Source organism: Ambystoma mexicanum, chromosome 3q (genome assembly GCF_040938575.1).
Source record: "Ambystoma mexicanum isolate Mex_15411 chromosome 3q, UKY_AmexF1_1, whole genome shotgun sequence".
Classification (NCBI taxonomy): domain Eukaryota; kingdom Metazoa; phylum Chordata; class Amphibia; order Caudata; family Ambystomatidae; genus Ambystoma; species Ambystoma mexicanum.
The window spans coordinates 1,105,951,235-1,105,967,729 of NC_090926.1; the positions used below are offsets into that span (position 1 = coordinate 1,105,951,235).

Sequence of the window (16,495 nt, forward strand, 5' to 3'; positions counted from 1 at the left end):
GTTAGCAAGGATGTTTCAACCTAGAAGAGGGCATTGCAGTGTGAGGGCATCATAGAAGTCATCATTAGAGACAATGAATACATTATCACTAAGTCAATGACCTCCTAGTTATTATCTTTACCAAGTGGGTGGCCGTGAGACAGTGATAACCACAGATAGGAAGTCAGAGATGTCAGGTGGAATGAAAATATGCCAGGCAAGAAATCTAGTTTGTAGAAATCATCAATTTTTGAGACAGAGTAAGAAAAATGCTGGAACTCTAGAATAGTGTCCATAATGGAAAAATCTTACAGCAATTCTTAAATTTTGTAAAAGTGTGAATGCCAAGAATATAACACACAGTGCATCGAATTTACGCATTTGGCCAATCCAAAGCAGTTGCTAAGGATTGGTGTATGTCAGTACTATTTGTCCCTATTTTGAGTTCATCTTCATTTCCATCTGTAGAAAGTACCAGTACATACACATTTTTTAGAAGACAAAACATCAGAAGCCAAACTAAAAGCTATTTCAGTGCATATAAATCAAAATACTATAAATAAGGATGGCGAGGAGTAGCAACCACCGCACTGTATACTCTCTTCAATCAAAAGTGTTCAATATGAATTGCGGAAGGGTTTGTGTTGCAGGAGTTGTTCCTTTCTTTACCTTCGCTCACTGGACCATCATATGCAAGGTGTGTTTTCCAAACTCACAGACTTGCTCTACATGTTGACTGTGTTTTTTTTCATGTTTTTGTTGTTTTTGCCATGGGGTGTTTGTTCTGTGTTTGAATTGGTGTTCAGTTGGTCTATTATGGTCAGATCAGTGCTCTTCTATCAAGTGGCCCTGTGGCCTAATGGATAAGGCATCAGCCTACGAAGCTGGGGATTGTGGGTTCAAGTCCCACCTGGGTCGTTAATTATTTTTAATTTTGATCTTAATTAAATATGAACGAATTTCAACATATATTAACATAAAGATGATTAAAAGGTCTCATCAATGAAAATCATCACACTCATTTCATTCACCTTGTCAATACTGATGTATTACCGCCACACTATGCAGTAAAGACACGTGAATCTTGTCCTGTCTTCTATGAGCTGCCTTGCAACTGTGACATATCACTTGATATTTTGCTTCTCAGGGAGTATAGCAGCAGAGAAACAGATACTGCTCATTCAATTCCTTATGAGGGCCCCAGCATTTAAGATGTTACTCTTAAGTGAGCTCCCATGTAGCCACCAATTGCTGAAAAGTGTCTTCCTCAGGTGCCATCTCAACTGTGCAGAGAATCCTCCTAAGCTAGCCTCCTTGCAGTGACATGTCACTGAGAATCATTTTCCTCAGTGAGAATCTCTGCAGTGAAAAAGTTTCTCTTAAGGGATTGTCTCTGTAGTGGAATGTTACAGGAAGTCCTCTTGGTTGGGTAGTGTCCCTGGATTGTAGATCATCCTTTTATAGAGCTGCACTGCACTCACATGTTACTGAACAGCACCTTCCTCTGCAAGAATACTAGCAGTAGAAAATATAGTCTTATGAGAATGAAGCCTGCTGTAAGAGCACCCGAAATAGCCCTATTGCCAGTGTCTCTGCAGAAAGTGGACACTGAGTTGAAACTACTTTCTTGAATTGATTGCACAGTTAAGTACCCTTGTTGCTCGGCACTGTTGCCATTATGGAATCGGAGCAATTGAGAAAGGCAACGGTCCGTACTGTAGAATAGAATCCTGTTGTGCTCTTTTTAGTGACCAATCGACACCAGTGTACCAGGAATACATAAACATGATAAAACAGGAAGAAAAGTGATGAATTCAAATGTAATGCATTTTATTTGGAAAAGTCCACAAAACGTGCACCATTCAAAACTTGCAGTGAGTGATTAATAAGAGGATCTGAAACTATGTCAAAGGAAATGAATAGGTAAGACATGAAAATCACAAAAAATCTGGTGCTCATGATGGATATTGTGTCAAGTGTCATGCCCATGAGACTCTGTGACACATGTTTCGGAAAATATCTGGCTTCAACAGGTGAAGGATTACTTGAAAAGTCAAGCAAATTAGCAAGGATGTTCCAACCTAGAAGAGGGCATTGCAGTGTGAGGGCATCATAGAAGTCATCATTAGAGACAATGAATACATTATCACTAAGTCAATGACCTCCTAGTTATTATCTTTACCAAGTGGGTGGCCGTGAGACAGTGATCACCACAGATAGGAAGTCAGAGATGTCAGGTGAAATGAAAATATGCCAGGCAAGAAATCTAGTTTGTAGAAATCATCAATTTTTGAGACAGAGTAAGAAAAATGCTGGAACTCTAGAATAGTGTCCATAATGGAAAAATCTTACAGCAATTCTTAAATTTTGTAAAGTGCGAATGCCAAGAATATAACACACAGTGCATCGAATTTACGCATTTGGCCAATCCAAAGCAGTTGCTAAGGATTGGTGCATGTCAGGACTATTTGTCCCTATTTTGAGTTCATCTTCATTTCCATCTGTAGAAAGTACCAGTATATACACATTTTTTAGAAGACAAAACATCAGAAGCCGAACTAAAAGCTATTTCAGTGCATATAAATCAAAATACTATAAATAAGGATGGCGAGGAGTAGCAACCACCGCACTGTCTACTCTCTTCAATCAAAAGTGTTCAATATGAATTGCGGAAGGGTTTGTGTTGCAGGAGTTGTTCCTTTCTTTACCTTCGCTCACTGGACCATCATATGCAAGGTGTGTTTTCCAAACTCACAGACTTGCTTTACATGTTGACTGTGTTTTTTTCATGTTTTTGTTGTTTTTGCCATGGGGTGTTTATTCTGTGTGTGAATTGGTGTTCAGCTGGTCTATTACGGTCAGATCAGTGCTTTTCCATCAAGTGGCCCTGTGGCCTAATGGATGAGGCATCAGCCTCCGAAGCTGGGGATTGTGGGTTCAAGTCCCACCTGGGTCGTCAATTATTTTTAATTTTGATCTTAATTAAATATGAACGAATTTCAACATATATTAACATAAAGATGATTAAAAGGTCTCATCAATGAAAATCATCACACTCATTTCATTCACCTTGTCAATACTGATGTATTACCGCGACACTATGCAGTAAAGACACGTGAATCTTGTCCTGTCTTCATAGAGCTGCCTTGCAACTGTGACATGTCACTTAATATTTTGTTTCTCAGGGAGTATAGCAGCAGAGAAACCGATACTGCTAATTCAATTCCTTATGAGGGCCCCAGCATTTAAGATGTTACTCTTAAGTGAGCTCCCCTGTAGCCACCAATTGCTGAAAAGTGTCTTCCTCAGGTGCCATCTCAACTGTGAAGAGAATCCTCCTAAGCTAGCCTCCTTGCAGTGACATGGCACTGAGAATCATTTTCCTCAGTGAGAATCTCTGCAGTGAAAAAGTTTCTCTTAAGGGATTGTCTCTGTCGTGGAATGTTACAGGAAGTCCTCTTGGTTGGGTAGTGTCCCTGGATTGTAGATCATCCTTTTATAGAGCTGCACTGCACTCACATGTTACTGAACAGCACCTTCCTCTGCAAGAATACTAGCAGTAGAAAATATAGTCTTATGAGAATGAAGCCTGCTGTAAGAGCACCCGAAATAGCCCTACTGCCAGTGTCTCTGCAGAAAGTGGACACTGAGTTGAAACTACTTTCTTGAATTGATTGCACAGTTAAGTACCCTTGTTGCTCGGCACTGTTGCCATTATGGAATCGGAGCGATTGAGAAAGACAACGGTCCGTCCTGTAGAATAGAATCCTGTTGTGCTCTTTTTAGTGACCAATCGACACCAGTGTACCAGGAATACATGATAAAACAGGAAGAAAAGTGATGAATTCAAATGTAATGCATTTTATTTAGAAAAGTCCACAAAACCTGCACCATTCAAAACTTGCAGTGAGTGATTAATAAGAGGATCTGAAACTATGTCAAAGGAAATGAATAGGTAAGACATGAAAATCACAAAAAATATGGTGCTCAAGATGGATATTGTGTCAAGTGTCATGCCCATGAGACTCTGTGACACATGTTTCGGAAAATATCTAGCTTCAACAGGTGAAGGATTACTTGAAAAGTCAAGCAAGTTAGCAAGGATGTTTCAACCTAGAAGAGGGCATTGCAGTGTGAGGGCATCATAGAAGTCATCATTAGAGACAATGAATACATTATCACTAAGTCAATGACCTCCTAGTTATTATCTTTACCAAGTGGGTGGCCGTGAGACAGTGATCACCACAGATAGGAAGTCAGAGATGTCAGGTGGAATGAAAATATGCCAGGCAAGAAATCTAGTTTGTAGAAATCATCAATTTTTGAGACAGAGTAAGAAAAATGCTGGAACTCTAGAATAGTGTCCATAATGGAAAAATCTTACAGCAATTCTTAAATTTTGTAAAAGTGTGAATGCCAAGAATATAACACACAGTGCATCGAATTTACGCATTTGGCCAATCCAAAGCAGTTGCTAAGGATTGGTGTATGTCAGTACTATTTGTCCCTATTTTGAGTTCATCTTCATTTCCATCTGTAGAAAGTACCAGTACATACACATTTTTTAGAAGACAAAACATCAGAAGCCGAACTAAAAGCTATTTCAGTGCATATAAATCAAAATACTATAAATAAGGATGGCGAGGAGTAGCAACCACCGCACTGTATACTCTCTTCAATCAAAAGTGTTCAATATGAATTGCGGAAGGGTTTGTGTTGCAGGAGTTGTTCCTTTCTTTACCTTCGCTCACTGGACCATCATATGCAAGGTGTGTTTTCCAAACTCACAGACTTGCTCTACATGTTGACTGTGTTTTTTTTCATGTTTTTGTTGTTTTTGCCATGGGGTGTTTGTTCTGTGTTTGAATTGGTGTTCAGTTGGTCTATTATGGTCAGATCAGTGCTTTTCTATCAAGTGGCCCTGTGGCCTAATGGATAAGGCATCAGCCTCCGAAGCTGGGGATTGTGGGTTCAAGTCCCACCTGGGTCGACAATTATTTTTAATTTTGATCTTAATTAAATATGAACGAATTTCAACATATATTAACATAAAGATGATTAAAAGGTCTCATCAATGAAAATCATCACACTCATTTCATTCACCTTGTCAATACTGATGTATTACCGCGACACTATGCAGTAAAGACACGTGAATCTTGTCCTGTCTTCTATGAGCTGCCTTGCAACTGTGACATATCACTTAATATTTTGCTTCTCAGGGAGTATAGCAGCAGAGAAACATATACTGCTCATTCAATTCCTTATGAGGGCCCCAGCATTTAAGATGTTACTCTTAAGTGAGCTCCCATGTAGCCACCAATTGCTGAAAAGTGTCTTCCTCAGGTGCCATCTCAACTGTGCAGAGAATCCTCCTAAGCTAGCCTCCTTGCAGTGACATGTCACTGAGAATCATTTTCCTCAGTGAGAATCTCTGCAGTGAAAAAGTTTCTCTTAAGGGATTGTCTCTGTCGTGGAATGTTACAGGAAGTCCTCTTGGTTGGGTAGTGTCCCTGGATTGTAGATCATCCTTTTATAGAGCTGCATTGCACTCATATGTTACTGAACAGCACCTTCCTCTGCAAGAATACTAGCAGTAGAAAATATAGTCTTATGATAATGAAGCCTGCTGTAAGAGCACCCGAAATAGCTCTACTGCCAGTGTCTCTGCAGAAAGTGGACACTGAGTTGAAACTACTTTCTTGAATTGATTGCACAGTTAAGTACCCTTGTTGCTCGGCACTGTTGCCATTATGGAATCGGAGCGATTGAGAAAGACAACGGTCCGTACTGTAGAATAGAATCCTGTTGTGCTCTTTTTAGTGACCAATCGACACCAGTGTACCAGGAATACATAAACATGATAAAACAGGAAGAAAAGTGATGAATTCAAATGTAATGCATTTTATTTAGAAAAGTCCACAAAACCTGCACCATTCAAAACTTGCAGTGAGTGATTAATAAGAGGATCTGAAACTATGTCAAAGGAAATGAATAGGTAAGACATGAAAATCACAAAAAATCTGGTGCTCAAGATGGATATTGTGTCAAGTGTCATGCCCATGAGACTCTGTGACACATGTTTCGGAAAATATCTGGCTTCAACAGGTGAAGGATTACTTGAAAAGTCAAGCAAGTTAGCAAGGATGTTCCAACCTAGAAGAGGGCATTGCAGTGTGAGGGCATCATAGAAGTCATCATTAGAGACAATGAATACATTATCACTAAGTGAATGACCTCCTAGTTATTATCTTTACCAAGTGGGTGGCCGTGAGACAGTGATCACCACAGATAGGAAGTCAGAGATGTCAGGTGAAATGAAAATATGCCAGGCAAGAAATCTAGTTTGTAGAAATCATCAATTTTTGAGACAGAGTAAGAAAAATGCTGGAACTCTAGAATAGTGTCCATAATGGAAAAATCTTACAGCAATTCTTAAATTTTGTAAAGTGCGAATGCCAAGAATATAACACACAGTGCATCGAATTTACGCATTTGGCCAATCCAAAGCAGTTGCTAAGGATTGGTGTATGTCAGGACTATTTGTCCCTATTTTGAGTTCATCTTCATTTCCATCTGTAGAAAGTACCAGTACATAACCATTTTTTAGAAGACAAAACATCAGAAGCCAAACTAAAAGCTATTTCAGTGCATATAAATCAAAATACTATAAATAAGGATGGCGAGGAGTAGCAACCACCGCACTGTATACTCTCTTCAATCAAAAGTGTTCAATATGAATTGCGGAAGGGTTTGTGTTGCAGGAGTTGTTCCTTTCTTTACCTTCGCTCACTGGACCATCATATGCAAGGTGTGTTTTCCAAACTCACAGACTTGCTCTACATGTTGACTGTGTTTTTTTTTCATGTTTTTGTTGTTTTTGCCAGGGGTGTTTATTGTGTTTGAATTGGTGTTCAGTTGGTCTATTATGGTCAGATCAGTGTTTTTCTATCAAGTGGCACTGTGGCCTAATGGATAAGGCATCAGCCTCCGAAGCTGGGGATTGTGGGTTCAAGTCCCAACTGGGTCGTCAATTATTTTTAATTTTGATTTTAATTAAATATGAACGAATTTCAACATATATTAACATAAAGATGATTAAAAGGTCTCATCAATGAAAATCATCACACTCATTTCATTCACCTTGTCAATACTGATGTATTACCGCGAGACTATGCAGTAAAGACACGTGAATCTTGTCCTGTCTTCATAGAGCTGCCTTGCAACTGTGACATGTCACTTCATATTTTGTTTCTCAGGGAGTATAGCAGCAGAGAAACATATACTGCTAATTCAATTCCTTATGAGGGCCCCAGCATTTAAGATGTTACTCTTAAGTGAGCTCCCATGTTCAAGTCCCACCTGGGTCGTCATTTATTTTAAATTTTGATCATAATTAAATATGAACGAATTTCAACATATATTAACATAAAGATGATTAAAAGGTCTCATCAATGAAAATCATCACACTCATTTCATTCACCTTGTCAATACTGATGTATTACCGCGAGACTATGCAGTAAAGACACGTGAATCTTGTCCTGTCTTCATAGAGCTGCCTTGCAACTGTGACATGTCACTTAATATTTTGTTTCTCAGGGAGTATAGCAGCAGAGAAACATATACTGCTAATTCAATTCCTTATGAGGGCCCCTTACTGAGTTGAAACTACTTTCTTGAATTGATTGCACAGTTAAGTACCCTTGTTGCTCGGCACTTTTGCCATTATGGAATTGGAGCGATTGAGAAAGACACCGGTCCGTACTGTAGAATAGAATCCTGTTGTGCTCTTTTTAGTGACCAATCGACACCAGTGTACCAGGAATTCATAAACATGATAAAACAGGAAGAAAAGTGATGAATTCAAATGTAATGCATTTTATTTAGAAACCTCCACAAAACCTGCACCATACAAAACTTGCAGTGAGTGATTAATAAGAGGATCTGAAACTATGTCAAAGGAAATGAATAGGTAAGACATGAAAATCACAAAAAGTCTGGTGCTCAAGATGGATATTGTGTCAAGTGTCATGACCATGAGACTGCGTGACACATGTTTCGGAAAATATCTGGCTTCAACAGGTGAAGGATTACTTGAAAAGTCAAGCAAGTTAGCAAGGATTTTCCAACCTAGAAGAGGGCATTGCAGTGTGAGGGCATCATGGAAATCATCATTAGAGAAAATGAGTACATTATCACTAAGTCAATGACCTCCTAGTTAGTATCTTTACCAAGTGGGTGGCCGTGAAACAGTGATTACCACAGATAGGAAGTCAGAGATGCCAGGTGAACTGAAAATATGCCAGCCAAGAAATCAAGTTTGTAGAAATCATCAATTTTTTGAGACAGAGTAAGATAAATGCTGGAACTCTAGAATAGTGTCCATAATGGAAAAATCTTACAGCAATTCTTTAATTTTTTGAAGTGCGAATGCCAAGAATATAACACACAGTGCATCGAATTTACGCATTTGGCCAATCCAAAGCAGTTGCTAAGGATTGGTGCATGTCAGGACAATTTGTCCCTATTTTGAGTTCATCTTCATTTCCATCTGTAGAAAGTACCAGTATATACACATTTTTTAGAATACAAAACATCAGAAGCCAAACTAAAAGCTATTTCAGTGCATATAAATCGAAATAATATAAATATGGATGGCGAGGAGTAGCATCCAGCGCAGTGTATACTCTCTTCAATCAAAAGTGATCAATATGAATTGCGGAAGGGTTTGTGTTGCAGGAGTTGTTCCTTTCTTTACCTTCGCTCTCTGGACCATCATATGCAAGGTGTGTTTTCCAAACTCACAGACTTGCTTTACATGTTGACTGTGTTTTTTTCATGTTTTTGTTGTTTTTGCCATGGGGTGTTTATTCTGTGTGTGAATTGGTGTTCAGTTGGTCTATTATGGTCAGATCAGTGCTTTTCTATCAAGTGGCCCTGTGGCCTAATGGATAAGACATCAGCCTCCGAAGCTGGGGATTGTGGGTTCAAGTCCCACCTGGGTTGTCAATTATTTTAAATTTTGATCTTAATTAAATATGAACGAATTTCAACATATATTAACATAAAGATGATTAAATGTCTCATCAATGAAAATCATCACACTCATTTCATTCACCTTGTCAATACTGATGTATTACCGCGAGACTATGCAGTAAAGACACGTGAATCTTGTCCTGTCTTCATAGAGCTGCCTTGCAACTGTGACATGTCACTTCATATTTTGTTTCTCAGGGAGTATAGCAGCAGAGAAACATATACTGCTAATTCAGTTCCTTATGAGGGCCCCAGCATTTAAGATGTTACTCTTAAGTGAGCTCCCATGTTCAAGTCCCACCTGGGTCGTCAATTATTTAAAATTTTGATCTTAATTAAATATGAACGAATTTCAACATATATTAACAAAAAGATGATTAAAAGGTCTCATCAATGAAAATCATCACACTCATTTCATTCACCTTGTCAATACTGATGTATTACCGCGAGACTATGCAGTAAAGACACGTGAATCTTGTCCTGTCTTCACAGAGCTGCCTTGCAACTGTGACATGTCACTTAATATTTTGTTTCTCAGGGAGTATAGCAGCAGAGAAACATATACTGCTAATTCAATTCCTTATGAGGGTCCCTTACTGAGTTGAAACTACTTTCTTGAATTGATTGCACAGTTAAGTACCCTTGTTGCTCGGCACTGTTGCCATTATGGAATTGGAGCGATTGAGAAAGACAACGGTCCGTACTGTAGAATAGAATCCTGTTGTGCTCTTTTTAGTGACCAATCGACACCAGTGTACACAATCTATCCAGTGGCCCTGTGGCCTAATGGAATTATGGAATTGGAGCGATTGAGAAAGACAACGGTCAGTACTGTAGAATAGAATCCTGGTTTGCTCTTTTTAGTGACCAATCAACACCAGTGTACCAATCTATCTAGTGGCCCAGTGGCCTAATGGATAAGGCATCAGCCTCCAAAGCTGGGGATTGTGGGTTTAAGTCCCACCTGGGTCGTCAATTATTTTAAATTTTGATCTTAATTAAATATGAACGAATTTCAACATATATTAACATAAAGATGATTAAATGTCTCATCAATGAAAATCATCACACTCATTTCATTCACCTTGTCAATACTGATGTATTACCGCGAGACTATGCAGTAAAGACACGTGAATCTTGTCCTGTCTTCATAGAGCTGCCTTGCAACTGTGACATGTCACTTCATATTTTGTTTCTCAGGGAGTATAGCAGCAGAGAAACATATACTGCTAATTCAATTCCTTATGAGGGCCCCAGCATTTAAGATGTTACTCTTAAGTGAGCTCCCATGTTCAAGTCCCACCTGGGTCGTCATTTATTTTAAATTTTGATCATAATTAAATATGAACGAATTTCAACATATATTAACATAAAGATGATTTAAAGGTCTCATCAATGAAAATCATCACACTCATTTCATTCACCTTGTCAATACTGATGTATTACCGCGAGACTATGCAGTAAAGACACGTGAATCTTGTCCTGTCTTCATAGAGCTGCCTTGCAACTGTGACATGTCACTTAATATTTTGTTTCTCAGGGAGTATAGCAGCAGAGAAACATATACTGCTAATTCAATTCCTTATGAGGGCCCCTTACTGAGTTGAAACTACTTTCTTGAATTGATTGCACAGTTAAGTACCCTTGTTGCTCGGCACTGTTGCCATTATGGAATTGGAGCGATTGAGAAAGACACCGGTCCGTACTGTAGAATAGAATCCTGTTGTGCTCTTTTTAGTGACCAATCGACACCAGTGTACCAGGAATTGATAAACATGATAAAACAGGAAGAAAAGTGATGAATTCAAATGTAATGCATTTTATTTAGAAACCTCCACAAAACCTGCACCATACAAAACTTGCAGTGAGTGATTAATAAGAGGATCTGAAACTATGTCAAAGGAAATGAATAGGTAAGACATGAAAATCACAAAAAGTCTGGTGCTCAAGATGGATATTGTGTCAAGTGTCATGACCATGAGACTGCGTGACACATGTTTCGGAAAATATCTGGCTTCAACAGGTGAAGGATTACTTGAAAAGTCAAGCAAGTTAGCAAGGATTTTCCAACCTAGAAGAGGGCATTGCAGTGTGAGGGCATCATGGAAATCATCATTAGAGAAAATGAGTACATTATCACTAAGTCAATGACCTCCTAGTTAGTATCTTTACCAAGTGGGTGGCCGTGAAACAGTGATTACCACAGATAGGAAGTCAGAGATGCCAGGTGAACTGAAAATATGCCAGCCAAGAAATCAAGTTTGTAGAAATCATCAATTTTTTGAGACAGAGTAAGATAAATGCTGGAACTCTAGAATAGTGTCCATAATGGAAAAATCTTACAGCAATTCTTTAATTTTTTGAAGTGCGAATGCCAAGAATATAACACACAGTGCATCGAATTTACGCATTTGGCCAATCCAAAGCAGTTGCTAAGGATTGGTGCATGTCAGGACTATTTGTCCCTATTTTGAGTTCATCTTCATTTCCATTTGTAGAAAGTACCAGTATATACACATTTTTTAGAAGACAAAACATCAGAAGCCAAACTAAAAGCTATTTCAGTGCATATAAATCGAAATACTATAAATAAGGATGGCAAGGAGTAGCAACCACCGCACTGTATACTCTCTTCAATCAAAAGTGATCAATATGAATTGCGGAAGGGTTTGTGTTGCAGGAGTTGTTCCTTTCTTTACCTTCGCTCACTGGACCATCATATGCAAGGTGTGTTTTCCAAACTCACAGACTTGCTTTACATGTTGACTGTGTTTTTTTCATGTTTTTGTTGTTTTTGCCATGGGGTGTTTATTCTGTGTGTGAATTGGTGTTCAGTTGGTCTATTATGGTCAGATCAGTGTTTATCGATCAAGTGGCCCTGTGGCCTAATGGATAAGGCATCAGCCTCCGAAGCTGGGGATTGTGGGCTCAAGTCCCACCTGGATCGTCAATTATTTTAAATTTTGATCTTAATTAAATATGAACGAATTTCAACATATATTAACATAAAGATGATTAAAAGGTCTCATCAATGCAAAGCATCATACTCATTTCATTCACCTTGTCAATACTGATGTATTACCGCGAGACTATGCAGTAAAGACACGTGAATCTTGTCCTGTCTTCATAGAGCTGCCTTGCAACTGTGACATGTCACTTAATATTTTGTTTCTCAGGGAGTATAGCAGCAGAGAAACATATACTGCTAATTCATTCCTTATGAGGGCCCCAGCATTTAAGATGTTACTCTTACGTGAGCTCCCATGTTCAAGTCCCACCTGGGTCGTCAATAATTTTAAATTTTCATCTTAATTAAATATGAACGAATTTCAACATATATTAACATAAAGATGATTAAAAGGTCTCATCAATGAAAATCATCACACTCATTTCATTCACCTTGTCAATACTGATCTATTACCGCGACACTATGTAGTAAAGACACGTGAATCTTGTCCTGTCTTCATAGAGCTGCCTTGCAACTGTGACATATCACTTAATATTTTGCTTCTCAGGGAGTATAGCAGCAGAGAAACATTGCAGTGTGAGGGCATCATAGAAGTCATCATTAGAGACAATGAATACATTATCACTAAGTCAATGACCTCCTAGTTATTATCTTTACCAAGTGGGTGGCCGTGAGACAGTGATGGGGTGTTTATTCTGTGTGTGAATTGGTGTTCAGTTGGTCTATTATGGTCAGATCAGTGCTTTTTCTATCAAGTGGCCCTGTGGCCTAATGGATAAGGCATCAGTCCCACCTGGATCGTCAATTATTTTAAATTTTGATCTTAATTAAATATGAACGAATTTCAACATATATTAACATAAAGATGATTAAAAGGTCTCATCAATGCAAAGCATCACACTCATTTCATTCACCTTGTCAATACTGATGTATTACTGCGAGACTATGCAGTAAAGACACGTGAATCTTGTCCTGTCTTCATAGAGCTGCCTTGCAACTGTGACATGTCACTTAATATTTTGTTTCTCAGGGAGTATAGCAGCAGAGAAACATATACTGCTAATTCATTCCTTATGAGGGCCCCAGCATTTAAGATGTTACTCTTACGTGAGCTCCCATGTTCAAGTCCCACCTGGGTCGTCAATAATTTTTAATTTTGATTTTAATTAAATATGAACGAATTTCAACATATATTAACATAAAGATGATTAAAAGGTCTCATCAATGAAAATCATCACACTCATTTCATTCACCTTGTCAATACTGATATATTACCGCGAGACTATGCAGTAAAGACACGTGAATCTTGTCCTGTCTTCATAGAGCTGCCTTGCAACTGTGACATGTCACTTAATATTTTGTTTCTTAGGGAGTATAGCAGCAGAGAAACAGATACTGCTAATTCAATTCCTTATGAGGGCCCCAGCATTTAAGATGTTACTCTTAAGTGAGCTCCCATGTAGCCACCAATTGCTGAAAAGTGTCTTCCTCAGGTGCCATCTCAACTGTGAAGAGAATCCTCCTAAGCTAGCCTCCTTGCAGTGACATGGCACTGAGAATCATTTTCCTCAGTGAGAATCTCTGCAGTGAAAAAGTTTCTCTTAAGGGATTGTCTCTGTCGTGGAATGTTACAGGAAGTCCTCTTGGTTGGGTAGTGTCCCTGGATTGTAGATCATCCTTTTATAGAGCTGCACTGCACTCATATGTTACTGAACAGCACCTTCCTCTGCAAGAATACTAGCAGTAGAAAATATAGTCTTATGAGAATGAAGCCTACTGTAAGAGCACCCGAAATAGCCCTACTGCCAGTGTCTCTGCAGAAAGTGGACACTGAGTTGAAACTACTTTCTTGAATTCATTGCACAGTTAAGTACCCTTGTTGCTCAGCACTGTTGCCATTATGGAATCGGAGCGATTGAGAAAGACAACGGTCCGTATTGTAGAATAGAATCCTGTTGTGCTCTTTTTAGTGACCAATCAACACCAGTATACCAGGAATACATAAACATGATAAAACAAGAAGAAAAGTAATGAATTCAAATGTAATGCATTTTATTTAGAAAAGTCCACAAAACCTGCACCATTCAAAACTTGCAGTGAGTGATTAATAAGAGGATCTGAAACTATGTCAAAGGAAATGAATAGGTAAGACATGAAAATCACAAAAAATCTGGTGCTCAAGATGGATATTGTGTCAAGTGTCATGCCCATGAGACTCTGTGACACATGTTTCGGAAAATATCTGGCTTCGACAGGTGAAGGATTACTTGAAAAGTCAAGCAAGTTAGCAAGGATGTTCCAACCTAGAAGAGGGCATTGCAGTGTGAGGGCATCCTAGAAGTCATCATTAGAGACAATGAATACATTATCACTAAGTCAATGACCTCCTAGTTATTATCTTTACCAAGTGGGTGGCCGTGAGACAGTGATCACAACAGATAGGAAGTCAGAGATGTCAGGTGAAATGAAAATATGCCAGGCAAGAAATCTAGTTTGTAGAAATCATCAATTTTTGAGACAGAGTAAGAAAAATGCTGGAACTCTAGAATAGTGTCCATAATGGAAAAATCTTACAGCAATTCTTAAATTTTGTAAAGTGCGAATGCCAAGAATATAACACACAGTGCATCGAATTTACGCATTTGGCCAATCCAAAGCAGTTGCTAAGGATTGGTGTATGTCAGTACTATTTGTCCCTATTTTGAGTTCATCTTCATTTCCATCTGTAGAAAGTACCAGTATATACACATTTTTTAGAAGCCAAAACATCAGAAGCCGAACTAAAAGCTATTTCAGTGCATATAAATCAAAATACTATAAATAAGGATGGCGAGGAGTAGCAACCACCGCACTGTATACTCTCTTCAATCAAAAGTGTTCAATATGAATTGCGGAAGGGTTTGTGTTGCAGGAGTTGTTCCTTTCTTTACCTTTCGCTCACTGGACCATCATATGCAAGGTGTGTTTTCCAAACTCACAGACTTGCTTTACATGTCGATTGTGTTTTTTTCATGTTTTTGTTGTTTTTGCCATGGGGTGTTTATTCTCTGTGTGAATTGGTGTTCAGTTGGTCTATTATGGTCAGATCAGTGTTTATCTATCAAGTGGCCCTGTGGCCTAATGGATAAGGCATCAGCCTCCGAAGCTGGGGATTGTGGGCTCAAGTCCCACCTGGATCGTCAATTATTTTAAATTTTGATCTTAATTAAATATGAACGAATTTCAACATATATTAACATAAAGATGATTAAAAGGTCTCATCAATGCAAAGCATCATACTCATTTCATTCACCTTGTCAATACTGATGTATTGCCGCGAGACTATGCAGTAAAGACACGTGAATCTTGTCCTGTCTTCATAGAGCTGCCTTGCAACTGTGACATGTCACTTAATATTTTGTTTCTCAGGGAGTATAGCAGCAGAGAAACATATACTGCTAATTCATTCCTTATGAGGGCCCCAGCATTTAAGATGTTACTCTTACGTGAGCTCCCATGTTCAAGTCCCACCTGGGTCGTCAATAATTTTAAATTTTCATCTTAATTAAATATGAACGAATTTCAACATATATTAACATAAAGATGATTAAAAGGTCTCATCAATAAAAATCATCACACTCATTTCATTCACCTTGTCAATACTGATCTATTACCGCGACACTATGCAGTAAAGACACGTGAATCTTGTCCTGTCTTCATAGAGCTGCCTTGCAACTGTGACATATCACTTAATATTTTGCTTCTCAGGGAGTATAGCAGCAGAGAAACATTGCAGTGTGAGGGCATCATAGAAGTCAACGGTCAGTACTGTAGAATAGAATCCTGGTTTGCTCTTTTTAGTGACCAATCGACACCAGTGTACCAATCTATCTAGTGGCCCTGTGGCCTAATGGATAAGGCATCAGCCTCCAAAGCTGGGGATTGTGGGTTTAAGTCCCACCTGGGTCGTCAATTATTTTAAATTTTGATCTTAATTAAATATGAACGAATTTCAACATATATTAACATAAAGATGATTAAATGTCTCATCAATGAAAATCATCACACTCATTTCATTCACCTTGTCAATACTGATGTATTACCGCGAGACTATGCAGTAAAGACACGTGAATCTTGTCCTGTCTTCATAGAGCTGCCTTGCAACTGTGACATGTCACTTCATATTTTGTTTCTCAGGGAGTATAGCAGCAGAGAAACATATACTGCTAATTCAATTCCTTATGAGGGCCCCAGCATTTAAGATGTTACTCTTAAGTGAGCTCCCATGTTCAAGTCCCACCTGGGTCGTCAATTATTTTAAATTTTGATCATAATTAAATATGAACGAATTTCAACATATATTGACATAAAGATGATTAAAAGGTCTCATCAATGAAAATCATCACACCCATTTCATTCACCTTGTCAATACTGATGTATTACCGCGAGACTATGCAGTAAAGACACGTGAATCTTGTCCTGTCTTCATAGAGCTGCCTTGCAACTGTGACATGTCACTTAATATTTTGTTTCTCA

General features: G+C 38.5%; 6 non-coding genes across 6 annotated transcripts; all 6 read left to right on the plus strand.

The window, feature by feature from the left end:
• Positions 1-824: 824 nt before the first annotated feature.
• Positions 825-897, plus strand: TRNAR-ACG (transfer RNA arginine (anticodon ACG)). The gene has a single exon. It is a non-coding gene; the product is annotated as a tRNA-Arg (tRNA).
• A 1,965-nt stretch (positions 898-2,862) lies between these two features.
• On the plus strand, positions 2,863-2,935 carry TRNAR-CCG (transfer RNA arginine (anticodon CCG)). Its single transcript has one exon. It is a non-coding gene; the product is annotated as a tRNA-Arg (tRNA).
• A 1,961-nt stretch (positions 2,936-4,896) lies between these two features.
• TRNAR-CCG (transfer RNA arginine (anticodon CCG)) lies at positions 4,897-4,969 on the plus strand. The gene has a single exon. It is a non-coding gene; the product is annotated as a tRNA-Arg (tRNA).
• Positions 4,970-8,909: 3,940 nt separating this feature from the next.
• On the plus strand, positions 8,910-8,982 carry TRNAR-CCG (transfer RNA arginine (anticodon CCG)). Its single transcript has one exon. It is a non-coding gene; the product is annotated as a tRNA-Arg (tRNA).
• A 929-nt stretch (positions 8,983-9,911) lies between these two features.
• On the plus strand, positions 9,912-9,984 carry TRNAW-CCA (transfer RNA tryptophan (anticodon CCA)). Its single transcript has one exon. It is a non-coding gene; the product is annotated as a tRNA-Trp (tRNA).
• Positions 9,985-15,855: 5,871 nt separating this feature from the next.
• Positions 15,856-15,928, plus strand: TRNAW-CCA (transfer RNA tryptophan (anticodon CCA)). Its single transcript has one exon. It is a non-coding gene; the product is annotated as a tRNA-Trp (tRNA).
• The last annotated feature ends 567 nt before the right edge of the window (positions 15,929-16,495 follow it).